Here is a 25,118-nt window from a genome sequence, read left to right as displayed (position 1 = left end):
TTCGGAATCCAACATCAAGTAGAAGAGAATTCTGTGAAGACTGGCTAAAACAGCTGGTTTTTATTAAAATATTTCATTTATTTAAACTCCTGAATACTTTAAATACATAAATTAACTGAGATTCATATCATTTAATGCGGGGATTTGAATTATTTCTGGGTTTTATATATGTTGATTTTGTTCTTCTGTAATACCAATGCATTCTCTGCTATATTAATATACAACAGTTTATTTATTTTTGTTTTTCCAGACTTTCTTCATTTTAAACATATTCCAACAACTCTTGAATACAACCAATCTTAAAAACTGGAGTGAAAAAATATGATATACCATTAAAATTTCAAGATTTTTTAATCTATGAATATGACATTGTTTGGTCAATATGGCCCTATCCCAATGGTCTTGCAAGAACAGGACATGTGCCATCGGGTGGCAGGTTGCCAGAGCAAGTAAGGCCGTCATATCAATATTTTATGTATTGATCTTAATAAGCAAGGCACTCTCTCAGGCTTTGGTATTTAGAATATGAATTAAAAAGACTTTGAATTAAAGTTTAGAGTCAGAGTGGTGGATCAATAACCACTCGTTGAGTAAAAAAAATTATTATTCTGATAGAATAGTCCAGATTATGCTAAAAAATCTCAATAGCTTAAGGAAACATGCTAATTTTTAGTTCAGCTAAATGTCCAACATAGTTCGGTATTAGATAGGGAAGGAAAGTGCTCTGCTCCATCAAGTCACTCAGGGGTCTAGATTGAGGGGGCTCTGCTATCTGACCCTGCTGACATCTGCACATGGGGCCTGCTGAGACAGGGAAGTAAGAACAGAGAATTGTGCTTTTCTTTTAACATGCTTTGTGCAGAAGTGACACTTCACATTTCTCCCATAAATCATCGACCAAATATAATTATAATACCACACTCCCCTCCAAGAAAGTAGAAAAACGCATCTTCCAGGTGCCTAGGAAGAGAAAATAGGATAGACTATTGAATCTGTAATGTCTCCCACAGAAACAAAAACAAACAAGTATTAAAGGTAGATATTTTTAAAAAGTATGAAAGATAAAAAAGTATAGGCTCTCTCTTATAACCAATCACTAAACTATCAATACAATTTTAAATATATCTCTCCAAACAATTGAATAATTAATCAAAGACTACAAAAACCTATAGTAAAGAAATATCAGTGTTCTTCCTCATCATAGGTCCTCAGTAATTCTGGTGTCACTCAAAACTTCCATATGCATATGATATTGTTATCCATGGCCATGGCTGCTCTGCAGTGTTCCTGTTATTAACTAAGTTAAACCACCATCATATGATGCAGGTTTGGTCTACCTACACTTGTGCAACCCTAGAGTCCTGTGGAATCATTATATCACTTAATCCCTGAGTGCTTTCAACAGATTTTGACCCTGGTGTACATCCTTCTTTTAAATGGCCTCCTGCCTCTGAGCACTAAAGCCTTGTTAGTGTCAGGTATACATTAGGATCTCTCAGCATATAATCCTCACTTAGTGTGTGAATGCTGATAGCTAAGGGGTATCTAAAATAGACTGATCTATCTCATAGAACCATCTGCATACTTCAGTGGAACAGAAAAAAAAAAACATGTAAGATACCATTTGCAGCCATTGACATTGAATGTTAGAGGAAAAGGGATACTAGAAAAGGTAAAGCACTAACCAGATTTAAAAATAAAAGATAATGTGCATTGAACTACTAGTATAATCCAGAAGCACTGTGTGGAAAAACACAAAATTATGGACAGGAAATAAAAGAAAATTCTGAGTAAAAAACATATAGGGTCCCAACGCTCTTTCTTATAAATATAAAACCCAAAAAGAAAGTGTTTTATTGCGTCTTGTTTTGTTTCTCTGTGAACTTGGCAATAAACTCAATAGGCAGCAGAATCCCACCTGAAGTGATAGGAACTTTTAACTTGTTATTTTATCTCACTTAATGTGAGCAGCCATACCTTTCATTACAGAAATGTTAACAAACATTTAATTGGATATTATCTCAGATCCTACTGGAGTTACTATGAAGTATAGAATATGCTCAGCTAATGCTCAACTCTGAAACACTCAGAATTCAAAACATCTGGCCCCAAGAGTTTTAAATAAGGAATTTTGAAACTCTTTGGTAAAAATGAAGATATCTGAGTTTGAATTCTGGGTATACCGATAGCTGCCCACTATTTAATTGCACACCCACCCCCTACCCCCACCCCACTTCCTTCATTTGGAATGTCAGAAGTGAGTGTGGACTCACAAACTCCAAAGCTGTTTTCTGCTTCTAGTGCTCTCTGACTTCACTACTTTATCCTTTATGTCATTTAAACTCCCCACAGCTACTGATTCTAACACCACAGCCTTTTAGAAAACAGACATAGTTCTGAGCTCCTCTCTCCCACACAACGTCATGCACATCAAATACAGTGTGATGAATCTAGTTAGATTTTTCTTAATCCCAAATGGTGTCCACACAAAATAATTTAAAATTTAAAGCAAGCAATTGAAAATTGATTTAGACATAAAGCAAAGAGACAAACTCTAAGTTTGAATTTCCAAATTAGCTTATAGTTCCTCAAAATCATTTGGTTTTTATTTTGGTTTTTAAATATACTACATAAAACCTTTTAGACCTCTATAAGAATTGTGGTTTAGACTAAAAGAAACATTTTATGATGCTGTCTGTGTAATATGGAAAAGGATACTTTATTACAGATGTTGTGGTTGTGTCCCAAATTCCCAAATCAATGTCATTTTTGTTAGAAGTGGTTGACATTATTAACACAATAAAATGAGTAATTTGATTATTCCCTGTAATAACATTGTGTTTATATTATGAGCCAAATTGTGCTGTTTTATACACATAAAAATTCTATCTGATTTTACTTTAAAACTTTAAGTTGAATCTAATTTATTTCTATTTGACTATGGAAGAGATATGTGCAGGCTTGCACACAAGCATGCATGCACGTGTGTGTGTGTGTGTGTGTGTGTGTGTAATTTTTCCGTGTTTTCACAACCTAGCTTTATACATTTATATTAATTTATATTGGGATTTTTTAATTAAGCTCTTTTATGTAGTTTTTATTACATAGACATCATAATTATTTTTAACAAAATTATGAAGCATCTTTAATTTATGTGTGGATATAAAACAACTTCATTTATTTCATTGGGAGAGACTATCAATTAAAAATATAAATAACATGTCAGATAATGTCTTACAAGTTGACTGGTGTTACAGTTATTCACTGTTGCAAAGCAAGCCATCTCAAATCTTAATGACTTAGTGACTGTACATACCGATGACTATGCCTTCCACAAGCTCTCAGTGCACATTTTCACTGCTGTGTCCCTGCATTCAGTGGGAGGTACTTGGCCACAGGTCCAGGAGGGCCTACTCCCGTCTAACATGCATGCTTGCTGTTGGCTGCAATGCTGTGCTTCTCCTATGGCTGCTCATCCTGTGTAGCTACACGAAGCTTTCATTCAGCGTGCAGAGTGGAGGTTCCCAAGAGTGTCCAAGCAGACACTGGAAGGCCTCTTAAAGCCACATAGCAGAACTCACATGTTGGTTTCATGACTTTTTATCATTTACGTGATGAAAAGACAACAGGGACTTAATGGAAGAAGAAGAGGAAGAACATCCTATTGAAATGGGGTGTGGACTCCGGGAGGTGTAGTTCAGTGGAGACCTTATTTCATTGTTGTGTTAGCACAAGTCATGAAACTCATAAGAGACTCTAAAAACCTTCTTTGAATTATTTTTTTCTAATTTTCTTCATAGTTTTAATTAACAATGGCATGCACACATCTCAACCTCCTGGTCATCTAAAAGAGGTTGATTTCAGAAGGCTTTATACAATGTTAGTTCTAGAAATCACTGATTATGCTGGACTGCAAGAGAACCCCCGAATCTCTTAAATCATTTAGCATAGCAACATCTCAATAAAAAAAAAGTTAGTATATGTGTTTTCTCAGCTACCATTAGATGTGACCCAAGAATGTTAATGAATAACATTCTTATCTGTCTATCTCTCTATCTATCTAAAAAGCCAGGGACCATAATGCCAGAATGACCAGAATGACCAGTCACTATGATGACCACTGTGGCAAGCAAATCAACTGGATCAGGGAGTGGGGCAGCTGGCCAACCCCCTGTGGCCCCTCCCCCTAGTCAGCCCTGCCCCTGATCTCCACCCCCATTCCAATAGGAGATGGGGCTGGCTGGCCAACCTTTTGCCACCTGGTCCCACCCTCAATAAGCCCCCACCACACTGATCAGCATGAGGCCCTCCCCCCAGCTGGCCCCACTCCTGATTGCCCCTCCCTACTCAATAGGGGGCAGGGCTGGGCAGCCAACCTTGTACAATCCCTCCCCCTGGCCAGCCCTGCCCCTGGTGGGCCCCCACCACCCCGATCAGCCCACAGCCCTTCCCCACATCCATCCTCCCGACCCCCCCCCCCCCGACCTCCCAGTTGGTCTCCTAATCCAATTGGGGGTGGAACTCATCAGCCAAATCCCTTCAGCCTCTCCCCCTAGCTGGCCTAGCCCTGATTGGGGCCCAATCAGGACAGGTTAGCTGGCCAACCTCCTGCTATCTTCTCCTCCCTGATCTGCCTTGATTGAAGCTGGACCTGCCAGACCCCACCTATGCATAAATTTGTGCACTGGGCCTCTAGTTGTTATATAATACTTGGAAGATGTAACAAAAAGGTTTATATTCTCATCACTTATACTACCCTTGCTCACACCCACATAAAATTTCATATGGGCTTACACACGAAGTTTGCATGATTGTTTCAGGGCTTCCTGGATGTGATGCCCAGGCTTTTGTTGACCAAGTTTAAGAACGCCAGCTTTAAGGAAAAAGAATCACCTCTTCCACCTGCTTTGAAGTCCGACAAAAATGTACATTATAGATATTGTGGACTCAGCAAAGATTTTTCAATGATTGTATCTGATAATTGTCTTTCTTGACATTACTTCTTGATAGTTTTAAACACCTTAAGTTTAGCATAAAAATCGTGTTGGAAGAGGATGAACCCCCACTTTCAAAAGGAAACATTTTGTAATAAACCAGACTGACTGAGAAAACACCAAGCCCCTGAGCCTGTGATGTTTCAAATACAACCCGAACAGATTCTTGCATTTATTCTTCAAAAAATTCTGATCAAACTCTCCATAAAACACGTGTTTTATGAAATTTATTATTTCACATAGTCTACTTTAACATGGCTGAACATCATTACAATAAAAAATAAGAGGGTAGAAAAAGGAAGCTGACTTATATGTTTTAATAAACTCTCCTTCTCCTCCAGGTTTGCTTAGTTTCACAGGTGACTTCTGTTTAGAGTCTTATCCACTAAAATTCGAATCTTAATTTTGACTATGGTAGATAGGTGCACCCCTATTCACTAGAGAAAAGCAGTATAGAATTACCTCAAAAAAGGTAAAATGGAACTGTCTTATGATCCAGTCATTCCACTTCTGGAAATTTATGGGAAGAAACCTGGAGCACTAATTTGAAAGAAGATATAACCCCTTTGTTCATTGCAATGTTATTTCCAATAGCAAAGATTTGAAAGCAGCCCAAATGTCCATTAGTAGATGAGTGGATTAAACAACTGTGGAACATTTACACCACATGTGTCAAACACAAGGCCCGTGGGCCAAATCCGTCCCGCCAGGCCTTGCAATGTGGCCCGCACCGCGCTGTCATCACTGCACTCCGCTGCGTTTCCATCACAATGACAGTTTATGACTGTTCAGTAAACCATTCTGCCCACGATTTAGGCTGGATTTTAGATTTTGGCCCCTTCTCTGATTGAGTTCGACACCCCTGACAATGGAATACGACTTGGCCATAAAAAAAAAAAGAAGGAAATCTTACCTTTTGCTGTGGTACATTTACACATTAGAATCATATCAAGGATATAATAAAAGGCTAATATGCAAATTGGCCAAATGTGGAAAGACTGGTCACTATGACAGGCACTGATGACCAGGGGACAGACACTCAATGCAGGAGCCGCCCCCTGGTGGTCCGTGTGCTCCCACAGGAGGGGGAAGTGCCACCCAGCCAGAAGCCGGGCTCGTGGCTGTGAGTACAGGGACAGTGGCAGGAGCCGCTCCCACCTCAGTGGCAGTACTAGGGATACTCGACTGTCGGCTTAGGGAGCAGACTTAAACTGTCATTCGGACATCCTCTGAGGCTCCAAGACTATGAGAGGGTGCATATGCAGCTGAGGGATTCCCCTGAATGCACAAATTTTACTCACCAGCCTCTACTGTGGCTATAAAAAAGGAGGACCTCTTACCCTTTGCAACAGCATGGATGGACCTGGAGAGCATTATGTTAAGTGAAATAAACCAGTAAAAGAAAGATAAGTATCATATGATTTATCATATGTGGAACCTAATGAGCTAGCAAGCAAAATAGAGATAGATACATAGAGAGTAGGTCAATAGCTGTGGGGGAGGGTACTGGGTGGATGTGGGTGGAGGGACTGACCAAAACAAAAAAAGAGAGAGAAAAAAAAATAACTCATGGGCATGGACATCAGTGTGAGGATTTTTGTGGGAAGGGGGTTTGGGCAGAATTGGAGGAGGGTATAGAAGGATTTGGGGTGATGAACACACAATGCAGTAGGTGATGTGTTGTATAATTGTGCACCAGAAACCTGTATAATTTTGTTAACCAGCCTCATCCCTATAACTCTAATAAAAAGGAAAAACATCAAAAGTTGTTTATTTTCAGTTTCATAAGCCAAATCTGCTCTAGGGTATTCTGCTTCACCAACCATGGTGAAACCTCACTATCTGTGACTAATCCAGGCAAGGGAGTGTCCATGAAAGCCAAAGGCCTTTATATAATATAGTAGGTTTTCTGAATGTGTACTGGTATGTTAAAAATTTGACAAATTAGTTAGTTTACCTGTTTTGACTTATGTAGACACTAGAGGCCCAGTGTGTGAAAATTCATGCACTCGGGGTCCCTTAGCCCAGCCTGCACCCTCTAGCAGTCTGAGACCCCTCAGGGGATATCCACCTGCTAGCTTAGGTCCACTCCCCAGGGGATTGGGCCTAAGCAGACAGTCAGACATCCCTCTGGCAGCTCAGGAGCACTGGGGGATGTCCGACTGCTGCCGAGGATGTGGGAAAGGCTCCCACCACCACCATTGCACTCACAGCTGTCAGTCAGCTTGTGGTTGAGCAGAGCTCACCCTGTGGGAGACCACTGACCACCAGAGGGCAGCTCTTGAGTTGAGTGCCAGTGACCTGGTGGTCAGTACGTGTCATAGCATCTGGTCATTCCACCATTAGGGTCAATTTGCCTATTACCCTTTTATTATATAGGATGTCTGTGTGATTAAAATTAAATATGAATGAAAGGTTTAATTTCACAGAAACTTTTTCGAAATGTATCACTGTCATTTTAAATTTATATTGAGTAGGTCTATCAGGGGTCTTCAAACTACGGCCCGCGGGCCACATGCGGCCCACAGAGGAGTCTGATCCGGCCCACCAGGTTTTTTGGGCAGTGAGCGCAGCCGAGGTGTTACAGTAGGAATTAGTAGTTCATATAGTCCGGCCCTCCAGCTCTCTGAGGGACCGTGATCTGGCCCCCACTTTAAAAAGTTTGAGGACCCCTGCATGTATTCACCAGCCACCCAGTAAACAAATGCCCATGACTGGGCGTGGCTTAGCTCATGTAGAACATCAGTAGGCCGGAGTTAAAACTGCCACGAAAGTCGTGGCATACGACATAATGCAGTGTGATCACATGCTAATCATTTGCCAAACATTATTTATGAGCGGTGACTCTTGGATTTAACTATGTAGACTACCGTTTTAGATAGGTAGTATATATTTATGTCAGCAAAATTACTACAGTGATTTTTTCCCCCCCCAACATATGGCCTATTTGCTAAAATGTGTTAAAAGTAACAGTAAATTAATAACAAAAAATAACCTGTTAATTTGATTATAAGCAAATCTTGGTTAAAAACATTTTAAAATTAACAAGGTATTTTTTTTTTCACATATGATATGCATACTGGAATTGTTGCCCTTTAAATGGAGGTCCAAAAAATTGAGGGCTTACTGCACTAGAATAAATTAAATTGCAGGATTTTTTTCACAAATCACTTTAAACTATAAATGATACCTATATTAAATGTCCTGAATATTCTTCTTTGCTGACTACAATTAAGAGTTTGTCATAACATAGGACACAGGCAAAAAATTTTCTTTCACAAAATGTAAGTGGCAATTGTCACATTCTATAGAGACACTAAATAAGGCCTGAAGTATCAGGGAGGAGTTAACCAGATAAAGTGTTGCCAACTCCTATCACATCAAGGAAAGATGGCTCACAAGAAGGTGTGAAATGACTATAAATTTACAAATAACAAATAAAGAAATAAAATTTCTGCTTACTCATTTTTGTTATTAAATAGCAATTGGGGGATGAGTGACAGGGTTCATAAATATTATAAGCTCAAGATAACTTTTTAAAAACCTACATTAGACATCATATATATATATATATATATATATATATATATCTTAAAATTAAAAATTAGGGTATACATTTTGAAGGATGGCAAATGGAAATTAAATTTTATAGCAAATTAAGAATGAATAATCATTTCAAATGTTCTTAATTTTATAAAAGATTTCACAGTGAAATGTAATTAAATTGCAAACTCCCCATATAAATTATAAGATTATTTAGTTGAAATAGCAACTTTACTTACCCATAATAGTACTAAAACACATTTCAAAATAAAGCAAGGGAGCTAAAATGCTGAGCAGCAATATGTTTTCTATGTGAGGTCGTCAGGCAATGATACATGCTGTTTCGGAGACTTCCCATCTGGGCAGCGTGTCTCAGACTAGATTCACCTTCACAGTTCTGGTCTTAAATGTACATGAGCTGCTTCACAGGTTGTACTGGAATCTCCATTATCACAGTGTATGAAATCTTCTCAAATAACGCTGGCCCACTGCACCTGGTAAATCTACTCACGTTTGGGTTAGGGATTTTTTGAATGGGCAGTAAGGTTAGAACTCTCCTGACCATGAATCCCTTCCTCTTTCATTAACTATAATAAAAACTTTGTGGCCATCTTGCTCTTTGGAATGTTTAGGAAAGAAATATGTCCTATTGTCTATGAAGTGTTTAAGAACGTTTCTTTAATAACAAGAAGAGAAATGAGTACACTGTGCCAAACAGAAGGTCTGTCTGCAGTTCCCTCTCGTCTCACTTTTCTGTCTCTCCCCTCCCCTGAGAGTAAAAGCAACCCGGGCCCAGGAGAGCCCTGGCCAGTGTGCAGAGCTGTGTCAGCCCCGTCTGCTCGCCCAGTCTGAGAGCACCTGGAAGCCTGGCTGCCACTGCGTCCCCGGCGTTCACAAACAAGCACCCTTGTTTCTGCTGCTGTCTTAGACACGTCAGCAGAGCAGATTTTGAGATGTTGATTTTTTTTTAATATAAATTAAAACACATTTCTCATCAAGAATAAACATTCAGGTAGATCCGTGCATCTCTCTGCTGACTTCTAAAGGCAAACATTTAAAGAAAAAAAAATAGATATTATGTTATAAAATTAAAAACATGAATTTAGGTGCGTAGACTAAGTGATTTTTATTGAATATCTGAAAGTTTATATGTTTTTATGATGTGTTTAAAAAGGATGATAAAAGTCTCTATATTTAAAAAAAAAAAACCTTAGCCTAAATCTTTTCTGTTTACTTGGCGTTTTGGCCAGGGTTCTTTACAAAGAATAAATACATACATGCATGGTCTGCAGCACTGATGGCATCCAGGTCTCCAAAGGAAAATTCCAATTACCTGCAACTAACACTGAGTCTATTTGGGGTAAATTAATGATTAGCAAATTACTTTTACATTTTTATATATTTGTATACATCAAACATGAATAAATAATAAAAGTTATTTAATTTGTACCTCTAAAGTTCATATCCTAATATTTAAAAATGTTATTATCCAAATACAGTGTAATATCTGTAATTGTTTAATAATTTATAATGTTAATTTTAGCTTCAATATTCTTGTTACAGTAACATTAAAATGAGTACATAGCTGGTAATTTCATCATAGAGTTATTCCATTTGTAATTTTAAATTGAATTTAAGAGATATTAGGAAAAATTTTTAAATTCATATTGACTCCAAAATTTTCAAGCTTAAAAATTCAGTGTCATTTGAATCCCCAAACATCTAATTTGTTTTGAAGAGAAGCTATTTTTTTTTCATTCATATAATTCAAAACAGCCAAACAGATTTTACTTCAACAGTTTAAGTAATGCACATGTGAGAACAAATATGGAAAGTCTAGGCCCCAAACAAAATTCAGATTTAAATTATAATGATAATTTAAAATGTGTGTAATGTAATTATAGTATCGGGTCTGCTATAATGAGCTCGGCAATATCTACATCAAATGTGTCAGGACAGTGATATTAGATATGCCTTTCTCAAAGCGTTTCTCACACATTCCTGAGTTTGATACCTGTGCCAGATATAGCCTACTGTATCAAGAAATTTTTGGAAAGAGTAATGAATTTTTTAAATTGTCAAAACATGATAGAACAAACTTCCATTTTTTACATAGAATCTACTGAATTATGAATATTAGCTATATGTGAATTTTAAGTATATATATTTTGAAATATCTCTAGAAGAATGTTAAAGATATAATAATTACCATTCAGCTTCAATAATTTTGTATAATCATAGCAAATTGGAGACATTTAATTATATATATTAATTAATCATTATTATGTTTTCCACATAAAATGCTTAATTGACCATTTTATACAAATATCGTTTTTCTTAAATATATAAAAACACATCAAACTGAAACTCAGACCTTCTTTTGATAGTTGCACTTTAATTAATTATTAAATTAATACTATGTTGTTAGATAAATATACACAATTACTCTATGTAAAAATAAACGGAGAATTATAATGCAGCCAGAAATATTTACAGTGAGTAGATCTATGACAAAACACATGAGGAATTATTCTGTTTGTTGTTTGATGTGGAAGTACTGCTTAAATAAGTCACTAATTCCACACTGAGGCAGGCAAGCAATGCAGTTATTGCCTTGCACAGAGAGGGAAAGGCACTGTGAGTTCAAGGAACAGAGAAGACAATATTCAAATGAGTAAACCCAAACAGCCTTCCATTCATCTGCCTATGCAGCATGCTCGTAGCTATCCACCATCACTGAACAAAGAGCTACTGCAAAGGAACTCACACTGATTGGCACAGAGCCCTGTACCCACAGCCCTGAATGGGACACAATAGGTGTGGCTGTCCCCTAGTGGTGAGGCATGCTGATGGTTATTTAAAATACACACTGGTGAAATGCTGCTACATAACTGTCTTTCACTGCCCTGGCCCTTAGGAAAGGGGTGACAAATTCAAAATAAAGGAAGCAGAGGCGGTTCCCCGGGGGAAGGCAGAAGTGAGTGGATGGACAGTTGGGTGTTACGCTCCAAGGGAGCTCCAGGTGTAGCCACTCCGGCAGACATGAAACAGGTGGTTGGCGCTAACCACTGGCGGCCTCAGTCGGAGAGAAGAGGGGTCCAGGCGGGAGAGGGTGAGGCTGGGAGCGGGGAGCAGCCACAGGTGTGGGCCTGCCGCAGAGAGCTGCAGGGAGGATGCCTCGGAGAGCGAGAACCAGATGGCGAATCATATGGAAATTATGAAAACTGATGAGATAACATCGCCTCTGCTTTGAACTCTGCTGAAAAAGACAAGATTATGTTTGGACACTGAGACGTGAATCAATAAAAGAGCAGGAAGATCGGGACAAAGACAAGAGAACAAGGGCTTTAAATAATGCACATTTTACAACATCTTTTCTTCCCAGTTCAGAGAAATCTTAATTTTTCAGAAGTAATTGTTGTACAGAAATAAATTGCCCTGGAAGGAGCAAGTGGTGTCTTCCTTGTACTGGTAGCTTTCCTAGCGAGCGAGCAGTTTCTGAATAACAAAGAGCTGCCTGGTGGTGAACCCCCAGCCCCTCCTGGAGCAGGGCTCCACCCCTGCGGAGGGCACCCTGCACCCTCAGCTCCCCCTCCACCCTGCACCCTCTCCTCCCCCTCCACCCTGCACCTTGTCCCACCATCCCGCCTCCCCCCTCCAGCAGGCCTGTGTGGGCCTGGCTGCCAGGTGCAGCCATGACTGATGAAGGCACAGTAACCTGTTGACCCCACTCCAACCCTGATTCCGGCTGCCTTTTCTCTCCCTACTCGCCTTGCTGTAACTCTCTCTGCAAAGGCCTGGGTAGCCAAGGCCCTTCCCCTGAAGGCTACTGTCCCCTGCCCTCCCTGCCTGCCCTCCCTGCCCTCCATCCCTGCCCCACGTGGCCTTCCTGGCTCACCCTCCGTGCCTGCTGACCCTCATTGGATTCTGGTTCTAGAGGAGGCACCGCCTGCTCTCAGTGTCTCATGGTGCCTGGGTTGGGGACAGGCCGGCCCTCACTCACCTGCCCAGGAAGCCCTGCTCTGGGCTTTATGACCTTCCTCCCCACCTGGATTCTCATGCTAAGTCCAGGCCTAAAGATGACCAGACTCCAGTGACGTATGGATTTGGTGGTACACCTCGTATTTATTCCCAGTGAAGATGGCCCGGGACTTCCTACAATTCACCATCTGGATCAGAAATGTGGCCAGCAGCCCTCCCCTCCTGCCCGCTGAGCTGGGCACCTCAGCGCCCCCCAGGGGCTGGTCCCCCAGCGGACACAGGCCCGCTGCCCCTGAAAGATGCGTGACATGGGCCTTTTAAACGCATTTTAAATAAAAGAGGATGTGCTTAAACGGATTACTTGTCTTGAATAAGCAATATTTCTGAAAGTTATGGCAGAGACTCTGGCCAGGTATGTGTTTGGGGCCTGTCCCTGCAGGGCGGGCAGCACAGGTGAGGGCAGAGCTGCTCCCCATGGGAGAGGCGGGGTCAGGGCCAGGCTGGAACCTTCCAGCCCAAGAGCCCGCCTAAGAGCCGCTGCCGCGCTGGTGAGAAATGTGTGAAAGAGTTCTTTTACAAAGGATTAGAAATTTTAAAGCAAATTATGCTAATTTTGTATAAGTAGACACAAATTGAGGGGGAGGGTAATAAGATGCAGTATGAATCATGCCCAATCTTCTAGCCTGCCCTTATGGAAGAATTATTTTTTTAGTTAGGAGATGGGGAAAATGATACGTTGAGCTATTTCTCAATTGCCGGTTGACTCACTAATACATATTAAAGAAATCCATCCACTAATATCACTTTTCTTCTACTTTTTCAAGAGTTTTAAGCAGAAAATAATTTATTCTCCCAATAGTGGGATATGCTTTGTTGTAGGCACTTTGTTCTGTGGAGCCACAAGGCTCTCTTGTAAGTAGACCACACAGAGCAGTCGGTTCTATAAATATAGCCAGAGTTTCCAGGGACTCGGTGGTGCTTCAGCAGCACGAATACATTTTTTTCTTAAATATCAGTTCTCCATAGTCAACTGGTTCCCTCCTGCTGTATTTTTAAATGTCAAATGACTCATGACTCTTCTGAAATATTTAAAGGGACTTTTTTCACATCCAAGTGTCATGTCTATTATAGAGACAGTTTTAAAGTTTCTGAAAGTTGATCTATCTCATCACCACTATTACTGCCATTATATTATGTGCAATTATAATTGATTGCTTGGAGAATGGTAATTAAATGCCAAAATAAATTAATGGCAAAGAAAGTATACACGACAAAATGTATAGCAGGTGTGTATTAAACCGGCCACGCTTTCCTTTCCCTTAGCACTATACGTGTGCCCAAATCTATATTTCTTCCCTCCTCTCCATCCTCTCCTCCCTCTCTGCCTCCTTCCTCTTTTTCTTCCTTTTGCCTTTGTGTTTGGCTCATCGTTTCTTTCATTCCTTCCTTCATTGTCCCGTCTTTCTATTTTATCTACACCTTGCCTCTGTGTCCTTGCTCATTTTGGTTCTCCCAGGACCAAGCCGGCCAAGCATGCCTCTTCCAGCCCGTATTTGGGGGAACAGAAGACAGCAGTGAGAGAAGGCAGGGCAAAAAATGGCTGAGATCTTTTATCTCAGCCTTACGTTCTGCCATGCTGTTTTTTGTTGTTCTACACAATGAGTCTGGTGTTGCCGCTAAAACTTACAAAGGGTCAAACTGCAGCAGCAGTAGCTGCTCTGTTAATTATTGAAAGTTACTGACAACCAAAAGGTAAACATAAAGAATTATTTGCGGATTGACATCTTTCTAATATCTTCTTCGGCAGACTCCAAAGCCTTTTAAGTAACAAAGTTTCATGAGGTGACCTAAGCAATCACTTTTCAGTGTGTTTTTATATTAAACCCTCCAGGAGCCTGCCGATGTCTGCGGGTTGAAATCAGTGCCTCAGAGCTCGCGGGAGGGAGTGGTGACTGTGTTTGCATCTTCTCTCTCACTGGAGCTCTTCCACCTCCAAACACGACCTGCTCAGCAGACACTGGGCACCCCTCCGGGGGCCTGTGTGCGAGGCCACGCCGAACTCCCCGGCTCTCGAACTCATGTAGACAAATTCACAGTGTTGTTTGGTTGTGATTTATGGTTTGTTTTCAAAATTTCACAGCCACTTTGATGTGAACTGCTGTTCTCTGAACCCTTTCCAGATGTGTTTAAAACTCTGTATTTGTCAAGTGAAAACTTTAAAACACAATAGTACTGGTTAATACAAAGGAAGGGCATTCATGTGTACTTGGGCTTTGGCAAACTATTTTGGACTGTCTTGCCATTTTTTGTTGTTGTGTTGTTCAGCAAATTTTGTTTGGCCAAGCATTTTCTCCTTAATTTTTAAACCACTGAGTGTTTCAGGAGAAACTTAATCCATATGTTTCTGGTTCACTGCTTCTTAAATTGTCAAAATGTTGTTTTCCAAAAGCTCTTTAGTGTTGAAAGAGGTTTATCAGACACTATACAAGTACTGACAAGTGCTTTTACCTCACCTGTAGTTCCCTCTGGACCTGAACTCAAACTCCCAGAGTCTGGTTGTGCACTTAACATTAACAAAGTTTGAACAAAACCCAAAGCAGGTGACTGATGTACGTCCTCTGGAAAGTGCTGCATTGGAAGAACACATAGCAGTATGTTGAACGGCATGTCTAAGTAAAAGCAGAACCAAAAAGCAAAGTTTGAGGAATTAATGGCAAGCTTTCCAAGAAATGACTGTTGTGTACATTTCTATTTAATTAGCTTTCCTTTATTTGTTAATTCCTCCAGCTTCTACTCCTCAGCCCAACAATGTCATTGTATCCTGGGTGACTCCATTTCATATATATAAAGAAATCTTAAAATTAGGTGTTCTGGCAATTTTATCAGTGATAATGATAAGAAAATATGTCTAGAATTCATCTTATAATTTCCAGGAATCACTAAAATTTTGTTTGCTACCAGTTTATGTGATGTAACATCATTTGAAGTGTAAAGTTACACGGAATAAATAGCTAATTGGGTTAATTTAATAGCAGGTTAAATCCTTCTTTTATTTTTTTCTAAAAGGCACATTAAAATAGTGTAATTTTCAAGCGGTTTTGGAAATCTAAAGTGAATATCTTGATTAAAAAAAAAACATATAGATTTCCCACTGCTGAGTTTACAGTGGGAGTTGCTGGCATGCTTCCAGTTCGCTGCGTGAAAATCTAAGCTGCCTGTGTAAGACAGAATTTAGTGTTGGGTCTTAAGGTTTTGTTTGGCATCTTGCCAAAGATGTTATGCATTTAGCTGGGAAAATTGCCTAGAAGTTAATTGAGAGGAAAACACTAATATACAACCTCCTCCCTTAAGGAAAAAACAGCGTCATGGATATGCACACGGCATTGCTCATTGATAAGATTTGTATATATACAATGGAGACTTATAGTAAAGTTGATTTCAAGATTGCTCAGAGTAGATTATCACTGATTATCCACTCACCATACATCTTCTCCTTTTTTTAAAAAAAAAAATACCCTACCCGATGATATGTTTTTATTGATTTTAGACAGAAAGGAAGAGGGTGGGGAGAGAGACATAGATTTGGGGGAGAAACGTAAATTGTCTCCCACATGTGTCTGCACAGGGCTCACAGGCCAGCCCTAGGATTTATCTTACATGCTTAGCAATGTTTTTCAAAACATGGAACAAGAGATATGGTCATACTCCCTCCAATTCACCCAAGTTCCCCAAAGGTGGCCACAGCTTGAAGTAGGTTTGAAAGCTTCCCAAGCATAATCTCATATTTCACTACACATTTATGCATCTCTAAGCAATATATAGTATTGTGTTGTGTTAAATTTTAAATAAATGTTAATTTTTACATAAATAATAACATATCACTTATATTATTCCACAATATATTTAGTTATTGAACATTATGAATCCAAACATCTTCTCCTTTCTGATTGTCCAGAGTTTCCCTAGATTCGGAATTTCCCATGATGCCTGCTCACTGGAGGCATGAGGTCATTGAAGTCCTTTTAAAATATTACTGACTAAAGTGATTATTCAGAAATGTAAGAGAGGATATTAATTCCATCTTTTTTTAAAAAAAAATCTTTATGTTAAAAGTATTACACATGTCCCCTTTTTCCCCACATTGACACCTTCTAGCCCACCCCAGACCTTCACCACCTTATTGTCTGCGTCCATGGGCTATGCACATATGCATATAAATTCCTTCATTGATCTCTTTCCAGTCACCTTCCTTCTGAGATTCGACTGTCTGTTCCATTCGTCTATGTGTCTGGACCTATTTTGTTCATCAGTTCAGTTTATTCATCAGGCTCCACATATGAGTGAGATTAGGTGATACCTGTCTTCCTCTGACTAGCTTATTTCACGTGGCATCAGGGGCATTTTAGTGAAGGATCTCGGTCTCTGTCCCCAGACCAGGTGGTGACATTCGCTCTGCATCCTGGGAAAGGCCTCAGAAGCCTCCAGGGAGGCAGTGGTCTCTTCAGGGCTGAGGAAACAATGCATGCTTAGGCTTTATGACTTTCCATTTTGACAATAGACTCGGGGCCCCTGGGAGCTCCCCTGGGCAGCGAGCTTGCGTTCTTTCTCTCATGCTTTTTAACATTTTCCCTCTTTAATCAGAGATCTTTCCCATCTGTGGCATGGCCCCTTCTGCATTATTTTTTCTGACCAATAATCATTGCAGAGCACTGCAGCATTCCCAGAGTTCCCAGTGGTAATTCCTCCTTCAAAATGAAAGGAGTGTCAGTTGTATATTTTTGTTTCTTATTCTTGAACGTATCTGGGAGACCCCACCACCACATACATGACACATTATTAAATCCCAGCTCCTAGTGCCTCCCATCCACCCACACCCTCCTCTGTTCTCAGGGTCGCTTTAAGCCTTGGATGGAAAAATAACAGTCTCACTAATGGAGGCCAGGCTGGAAAACCGCTCTTAACATGCAAAGCTCCCAGTGAGTGGGCGTCCTGTCACTCCCGGAGCCTTTCTTTGGGTTCTCGCTGTGGTCTCAGAGAAAGGCCTGAAAGGGGAGGGCGGGGAAGACGGAGGAACAAAGCTGGGGCATGCTTTTGGCTGGAAAGTGAGAGCAAAGTGATCCTTTCAATAAGATGCGAGTCTTGTGCATTTTCTTATTTGTAGCGGTACGAATCTTTGGCCATGTCCAGGTAAGCAGGACGTGAGCAAAGCAGAGGCAGTGCAAGTTTGCTACTGTACAGATTCCTTCTCCTGAGACTTCAGCTTGTTCTTACTGGGCCTTAGGAGGAAAGCGGATCATTCTGGGGAGCCTGAAAGAAAGGCAGTGCTTGAATCCCTGCCACAGCCCCTTGGTAATGAGCAGGCCTAATGAATGTGAGGAGCGGGAGGCATCTGGGACCAGCTGCATTGGGGCAGGTAATGCAGCTCAGATTTAATTGGGAGCAGGTATTGGGAGGCTGTATTACTTTAATTGGTGAGGGGTATTCTAAATGGAAAGGACAAAGTATAATGGACAAATTGTGTGGCACAATAGCACTTACCCTGGGATTGTATGCATTCGTTAATCTGCTGAGGAATGAGGCAATTCTAAACAATTTTCTCAGTGAAACCAACTCCAGAAAGCTTGTCCCTTTTGTTCTCCCTTGGGAAAATGTAAGATTGAAACAGAAAATACCTTTACCGAGGCAATCATTTGCCACGTGTGGAAAGCGGATACAGCTGTAAACTATGAAAAAGGGATCTTTGTAGCACAATAAAGGATGGAAAAAGAGATAAAGCTAGGGATAAGAATGGGCCTGTGACAGCATCTAAAAGGAGAATAAAGTGATGGCATTTACAGTGACAGATGAGACTCTAAAGAGAACGCAGGACAGTTTAGAGAGAGAAATTTGATATTTAAAAGAAAGGGCTGTGATAATTAAAAGTAGCATTACATTAGACTGTTAAGCATATCATTAATGACAGCAGGAATCTGCTGCCTTTTAAAAAGTTAATGATTCCTATAAAATTATCCTTGAAACTGCTTTTTTAAAATTTATTTAATCCTCACCCAAGAATAAATTTTTTAATGACTTTTAGAGAGAAAAAGAAAGAGAGAGAGAGAGAGAGAGAGAGAGAGAGAGAGAGAAACAAACAATGATGGGTTCCCTCCCATATGCACCCCAACTGGTGATCCACACCTGTAACCTAGGTATGTGCCCTGATGGGGAATTGAACACACAACCTTTGGTGGATGGGATGATACTCCAGCCAGCTGAGCCAGCTAGCCAGGGCAAAAGCTTACATTTTAAAAAAATCTATGTAACATAAACCCGGCCTCACAGGTTATATTTCTGATTTCCAACTTTTATTAAAAATATAAAAAGCAATTAGAATTGTATTCAAATAACTGTGCGGCACTGTCTGTGGAGGAGTGCCCAGCCCTGTGTGGGTAGGGAAAGGACTGACTGAGACCTGCGTGGAAAGGTGGCTGCAAAGGCTCCTATTGATGAGTGGATACAAAAGGAACCCAGGGGACATGCATTGTCCAGCACATGCTATTGCCCTGTTTTCCTTTGATAACTTATATTTGACAACATCCAAGAGCATATCTTTATAACAGCACTTAGGAGGGGAAAGTGCTTCCAGATTCGTGGTTCAGTGACCAGCTCTGATAAGACTGCTTACCCGGCTTCTCAACTGTTTGAAACTTAACAGTTGAAGAGCAATTGTACTTGAGTTCTTTTCATGGGGCTTTTGCATTTGTATATTTCATTACAGGTGGGAAAACTGGAAAGATTGAATGTCCTTTGGAGTTCATGGAGGTTTGGCAATGGGCGAGGAAAAAGAAAACGGGGCATAATGGGGTGTGGAGCAGACGTTCCCAAGATCCCCAGGTGGGTTTCCTGCACTGCCTGGTGTGAATAGTGAGCCTCATTCAGCTCCACACTGGCTGCAAAGACCGAATTATCTCACCGCGGATTCTGTTCCTGATTAGAAACAAATCTACAAAGCTATAGTCTATATAAAGAATGCGTTGGAAAGAAAACTATTTTGCTATCCACACATCTAGATCCTACATCTTGGCCTCGACCTACATTGGCCTTGACCTCCTAAAGAACAGATTGATGGATGAAGAAAGCCTCTTACTGTGAAATCCTATTTATTATAAAAGTAAAGAATAAAACATTTCCTTGCCATTGGTGTATAATGGCCAATTTCTGCTTGATACTCTGTAAGGGATTGTAAGATAAAAATAAAAGTCAGTCACATAAAAACTTTTAACAAAGAATAATCAAGAATCTTACTACCTTTGGCACATTTAAAAAGAATGTTTGTAATCATGGAAACTCAAATTCATTACTGGGCCTTTCAGTTAAACAGTTAGTCTTTCAACTGCCTTGGAGAAATAGACCTCTGGCAGACTCTCCAAGACCGGTAACTGAGTTTCTTTTGCCTATGGTCAAGCATTTCCATATTGGTGTTTTTTCACTGGTTTCTGGGTTAAGGGTGTCTGTGCATGAGCCCTGTAAGAGTGGCTTTTTTGTCCGCTACAGTTCTATTGTGTTCCTGGATGTAATCTCTGTTGCTTTCCTAAGCTAGGAGTTTGGGGGCTCGTCTCTCCTGAGTAATATCTAAGGATTGAAATGCCTGATGTGGAACTCGGATGTCTCGCTCCTCAGGAGGAATTCCAATACCTTTGAGATTGATCTCTAAATTGTTATGATGGCGGTTTTATCCCCAGCAAGACTTGTCTCTGCCTCTTCTTATCTAGATGTGATCCTTCTATTCTTTGTTGTGGGGGCTATCATCATCCAACTTTCAGATCCCTTTCAAAAACGAATATTCCACATATAACTGTAGGTTTGTTGTGTGTGTGGCAGGAGTTGAGTTCAGGATCCTTCTATGCCACCAACTTGAACCACTTCCCCTTGGAATCCATTTCACTTGGGAAGGTCTGTATGTGGATATCTCAAGTTGAATGTCACAAGATCTATCAGTAGCAAACATAAACAATCTATAAGCTAATTCTGTAACACGGCACATCAAGTTCACCTGTAGAGAGATATGCTGCTAAGGATGAGTTCAGGAATTAAAGAATTAAAGATATAAACCACATATAAAAATGTACTAGCACTGAGAGAACCAGCAAATACAATAAATATGAGAATTGTTATTCTCAATACAAAAGTTAATATATTTTAATAATGAATACAAAATGAATATGTTTAAATTATTATAGGAATGCAAATTGGAATGGAATTCAGAGAATGAATAACAGGTTTGGGAGAAAAATCAGAATTTCAAAAGAAGCATGTAAATTCCTACCATTGAAATATCTGAACTCAATTAATAAAAAAAAAAGAAAGAATACTTATATCATTAGTTCCATAAAAAAGCAACCCTATATCCTATATAATAAAGAGGTAATATGCAAATTGTCCATCACTCCAATACACAAGATGGCAGCCCCCATGTGGACATAAGATGGCTGCCACAAGATGGCTGGCAGGAGAGGGCAGTTGTAGGAGAACAGGCCTGTAAGGGAGGGCAGTTTGGGGTGACTAGGCTTGCAGGGGACTATATCAGTATCTCCTAAAACTCAAAAAAGAAAAAAAAAATGAAGAAGGCCTTGAATAGACATTTTTCAAAAAAAGATATATTATACAAATGGGCAATAAGTGCATGAAAATATGTTCAATGATAGACATAAGCAAATGCAAATCAAAATGACAATGAGATACAACTTAATACCTATGAGAATAGCTATTAAAAGAATAATAAATATTGGAGAGAATATAAAGAACACTGTGCAATACTGGTGCTAATATGAAATGGTATTGTCACTTTGAAAAATGTCATGGTTATTCCTCAAGAAATGAAACCTTGAAGTAACATATTATTTAGTAGTCTCATGTTGAGGTATATGCCAAAGGAACTGAAAGAAGGAACTAAAACAGATATGTGTACATTAATGCTCTTACTGCTTCACTCAACAATAGCCTAAAAGTAGAAACAACCTGTATGTTCTTCAAGAGATGAATGGATAGAAGCAAACATAGGCAACAAAATCTGAGACATCTCTCACAGAAATATTTTTCTGGATACATCTTTTAGGGCAAGGGAAACAAAGAATAAAATAAACAAAGGGGACTAAATAAAACTAAAATGCTTTTACAAAGCAAGAACCATCAATAAAATGAAAAGAGATCCCTGTTTAGGAGAACACATTTTCCAATAATATATCTGATAAGATGTTAATTTCCAAAATATATAAAGAACTTAACAAAATAAAGACAATTCAAATTTTATTTTTTTTTAATGGGCAAAGGACCTAAATAGAAATTTCTCCAAAGAGGACATACAGGCCAAGAGACATTTGAAAATATGCTCAAAGTCACTAATCATCAGAGAGATGCAAATTAAAATGACAAGTACCACTTAACACCATGCAGACTAGTACAGCCACTATGGAAAACAGTATGGAGTTTCCTCAAAAACTTAAAAAATGGAATTGCCATTTGATCCAGTGATCCCACTTCTGGGAATATTTCCAAAGAAACCTGAAACACCAATCAGAAAAAATGTATGCACCCCTATGTTCATTGCAGCATTATTTACAACCTGAGATCCAGTGCACAAAATTCGTGCATGGAGCTGGGAGTTCCCTCAGCCCAGCCTGCCCCCTCTCCAATTGGGGACCCCTTGGGGGATGTCCAACAGTCGGCCATCCCTCTCACAATCTGGGACCGCTGGCTCCTAACTGCTAACCTGCCTGTCAGCCTGATCACCCCTAACTGCCCTCCCCTGCTGGCCTGGTTGCCCCCAACTGCCCTCCCCTGCAGGCCTGTTCTCCACCACTCCCCCACCTCTCAACTCCCCCTCCCCCCTGCCAACTGCCTTTCTCTGCTGGTCAATTTGGTTCTGATTGTTTGGTTTCTATGCCAGTCACTGTCAAAAGATCCACCTCCTCGGCAGCCATTGTCTCACCACAGCACCCACATGTTTTTCTGATTGGTCAGGGTCTATGACAGTCAGCTTCAGAAGCTCTGCCTCTAGATAGCCATTGGTTCTCACAGCATCTTCATTTGGTTCTGATTGGTCAGTTCCTATGCCAGCCAGTCAGCATCTCTGGGCCTATCAATGAGGCCTGATAAGAAATGCAGGGCTGATTAGCAGCCCCAGTGGAGGCCTGGAGAGAAATGGAAGCCAGGCTGCTGGCCAGACTAAGAGAGAAAGTGAGGCAAATGCTGACCAAAAGCTGCCTCAGGCAATGGATCAGTCTCTGCTTCTCTCTTCAGGGCTTTCTCTGGCCCTGATTCACAGCTCCCTCAGCAGTCAGTGCTGGGACACCACACCTGCAGGACTAACTTCTGGTTGGTCAAGCCTCAGTTGTTTCTGGTGGTTATGACCCAGAATTTTTATATAGTAGGATAGTTAAGATGCAGAAGCAGCCCAAGTGCCTATCAATGATGAGAGGATAAAAAAGCTGTGGGACATTTACATCATGGAATACTATGCAGCTATAAAAGAGAAGAATCTCTTACCCTTTGAGACAGCATGGAGGGAATTGAAAACATTATGCTAAGTGAAAACTGTCAGGTACAAAAGGATATATTATATGGTTCTGCTTATGAGGTAACTAGAATAGGCAGAGCAATAGAAAAAGTAGCCTACAGATTACTGGGGAGTGTGGGGAGAGACTAAGTGCTAGTCCTTTTTTAATGGGTGCATAGCTTTGTTTGGTTGCAGGCACCTCCCCAGTCAGGACCCTGGTCGGGACTCGTGCAGAAGGCAACCAATCCATATGTGTTTCTCTCACACCTATGTTTCTCTCTGTCTTTCCCACTCTCTTCCACTCTCTCTAAAAAAATTAATGAAAAAAATATCCTAGGATAAGGATTAGCAACAACAACAAAAATAACAAAAAGCAAGAAAAAAAAATATATATTTTAATATATTTTATTGATTTTTTTTTTTTTTACAGAGAGGAAAAGAGAGGGATAGAGAGTTAGAAACATCGATGAGAGAGAAACATCGATCAGCTGCCTCCTGCACACCCCCTACTGGGGATGTGCCCACAACCAAGGTACATGCCCTCGACTGGAATCGAACTTGGGACCTTTCAGTCCAAAGACCGCTGCTCTACCACTGAGCCAAACCGGTTTTGGCAAAGCAAGTATATTTTATAAATTAGTAACAATTAATCAAAAGATTAGATTAACAAGACAATTCCATTTACAAACTCATTAAAAAATAATAAAATGCTTATCAACCAAATTAACAAAAAGAGAAACACTTATATACACTGAAAACTACAAAATATTACCATGAAAATTCTTCCTAAATGAAGAAATGTTCTATATTATTTATTTGCTTATTTATTTTTATCGATAATTTTACAGATAGAGGAAGGGAGGAAGAGGGAAACATTGATGTGAGAGAGGAACATTGATTGAGCAATTTCTGCATGCCCTAACAGAGTGTGAACTGGCACCTCAGGCATGTTCCCTGATAGGTAATCAAAAATGCAACCTTCTATTGTATTGGTGATGCTCTAATTAACTGAGCCACCCCGCCACGGTGACACTCCACAGATTTAGACAGAAAAATAAACATTTGTATGGTGTCAATTCTTCTCTAAATTGATTTACAGGTTTGATACTCCCCATACAAAATTTCAGAGCTTCTTTAAACAAAAATAAAAACCTGATCCTAACATAAAGAATTGTAAAGAACTTAGAATAATCAAAATAACTTTAAAAGAAAGGATAAGTTTGAGGCCCTATACTTCCCAATTTCAAAATCACTAAAAAGCAGCAGTAAGCAAAAAAGAGGGACATTAATATAAGGATAGTCATAAGGATCAAAGGTACAGAATTGAGAGACCTGGAATACATTTATGGCCAATTGATTTTCTTTTCTTTTCTTTTTAATTTTTTTAATTAAATTATTATCTTTGTACATATACCATTGCCCCTTCCCTCCCATACATGCCCTCCATCCCCAAAGTTTTGTGTCCATTGGTTGTACTTATATGCATGTATACAAGTCCTTCAGTTGATCTCTTATCTACCCCAAAACTCCCTCCCCTCCCCGCTGTAATTTGACAGTCCACTTGTTGCTTTACTGTCTCTATATCTATCTTTTGGTTCTTCAATTTATAATGTTCTCTATCATTCATAAATGAGTGAAGACATGTGGTGTTTCTCTTTCATTGACTGGCTTATTTCACTCAGCATGATGTTCTCCAATTCCATCCAGGTTGCTGCAAATAATGAGAATTTCTTCTTTTTTATGGCAGCATAGTATTCCATTGTGTAGATGTACCATAGTTTTTGGATCCAATCATCTGCTGACGGACACCTAGGCTGTTTCCCAAATTCTAGCTATTGTAGATTGTGCTGCTATGAACATAGGGCTGCAAATATCCTTTCTGATTGGTGTTTCTAGCTTCTTGGGATATATTCCTAGGAGTGGGATTACTGGGTCAAATGAGAGTTCCATTTTCAGTTTTTTGAGGAAGCTCCATACTGTTCTCCACAGTGGCTGCACCAGTCTACATTCCCACCAGCAGTGCATGAGGGTTCCTTTTTCTCCGCTATCTTTCCAACACTTGTCAT

The sequence above is a fragment of the Pipistrellus kuhlii genome, unplaced genomic scaffold (assembly GCF_014108245.1).
Source record: "Pipistrellus kuhlii isolate mPipKuh1 unplaced genomic scaffold, mPipKuh1.p scaffold_m20_p_27, whole genome shotgun sequence".
Classification (NCBI taxonomy): domain Eukaryota; kingdom Metazoa; phylum Chordata; class Mammalia; order Chiroptera; family Vespertilionidae; genus Pipistrellus; species Pipistrellus kuhlii.
The sequence above is the reverse complement of the archived record's forward strand: the minus strand, read 5'-3'. Positions refer to the sequence as shown.